A 1,764-nucleotide genomic window follows, 5' to 3' on the forward strand; every position below is an offset into this window, starting at 1 on the left:
ATATATATATATAGAGAGAGAGAGAGAGAGAGAGAGAGAGAAATTTATCTTAGGCAAATGGCTCACACACTTATAGAAGCTGGCAAGTACAATGTTCCTGGATCAAACGTCAAGTTGGAGGCTTTTCCACATCAACTGGAGGCTTTTCCAACTCTTGCAACTGCAGGGGCTGTGGAGCTCAAGGCTGGCAGGCAGTACACTGGCTATTGACTCCAACAAATGACAAATCCAAGATCTCTAGGCTGAATGGTAGACTGTTCACTCACGGACAGTTGTAGGCAGCACAACAGAATCCCGATCCACAGAAGAATGTCTCTTTTCCCAGGATGTCCATAGATTTACTGGAAGCAGGCCACACCCTTAGGGAAACTCCCTTTCAACAGATTGCCTGCTCAAACATAATTATATGATCCCATCATAGGAATAAGCACATCACAACAGCTTAAACCACACAGAATTGTGGTCCAGCCAAGTTGGCACACAGCTCCAACTATCACATCCAGCATCATTTCTTTTGCCAAGGTCATATTTTCTGACCACAGATAGCTCCTCTTTGTTTCCAACCTTCACATTCCAATCACCAGCAATAATCACTATATCTTGACTGCATTTTCTGTCTATTTCAGAATGCAGAAGTTGGTAAAAGTTTCAATTTCTTCATCATTGTCTTTAGTAGTTGGGTAGTTGGGTGTGTAAATTTGAATGATAGCAGTATTAACTGGTCTTCCTCACAAGCATATAGATAATAGCCTATCAGCAACAGCATTGTACACCAGAATATATCTTGCAATCCTCTTCCTGATGATGAATGTGATACCATTCCTCCTCAGCTTGCCATTCTAGGCATAGCAGACCATATGACTATCCAACTGAAAATGGCCAACACCAGTCCATGTCACCTCAGCAATGTCTAGGGTATTGATCTCTGTGCATTCTACTTTGTCCTTGACAACTTCCAGTTTTCCTAAATTCATATTTTGTACACTGCAAGTTCTGATTATTAATGAACTTTTGCAGCAATCTCTTCTCATTTTGAGTTGTACAACATCAACAAATAAAAGTCTCAAGAACTTTATTCCATCCACATCACTAAGGTCAACCCTATTTTGAGGAAGAAGGGCAGCTTCTCCCAAGTCGTATCCTGAGTGCCTTCCAAACTGAGGAGCCCATCCTCTGGCACTATACCAGATAATGTTTCACTGCTATCCATGAAATTTTCCAGTAGTATATCAGACAGTGTTTCATTGCTGTTTATAAGGTTTTCAGTGGCATTTTTTTTTTTTTTTCCATTAAGTGGATGAACCCATCCTTCTTCCTCGTTTCTTAGTCTGGAAGCTGTGCTGAAACCATGGGTAACCCTGCTAGTATTTGAAATACCAGTGGCATATCTTCTAGCATCACACCAACACACAAGTCACTGTAGTATGACAGACAAATGAGTGGTGGGCAGATGTAGTTAGTTAACATGAAATCAAATTAACATAGCATGGACCCTAATATAATAGGACTAATATATTTATAAAAAGAGAAGTGACACAGAGCCAAGCAGAGACAGAGGAAGAGATTAAATTTATGCTGCCATAAATCCAGGAATGTCTGGGATAACTAGAAGCTAATAGAAGCATGAAAGGATCTCTCTAGAACCTTCAGATAACATGACCCCATTGAAACCTTGATTTCAGATTTCTAGCCTACAGAACTGTGAGAGAATATATATATATATATATATATATATATATATATATATATATATGCACATACATA

Source organism: Orycteropus afer, unplaced genomic scaffold (assembly GCF_000298275.1).
Source record: "Orycteropus afer afer isolate SDZICR_OR568_19922 unplaced genomic scaffold, OryAfe1.0 scaffold00187, whole genome shotgun sequence".
Lineage (NCBI taxonomy): Eukaryota > Metazoa > Chordata > Mammalia > Tubulidentata > Orycteropodidae > Orycteropus > Orycteropus afer.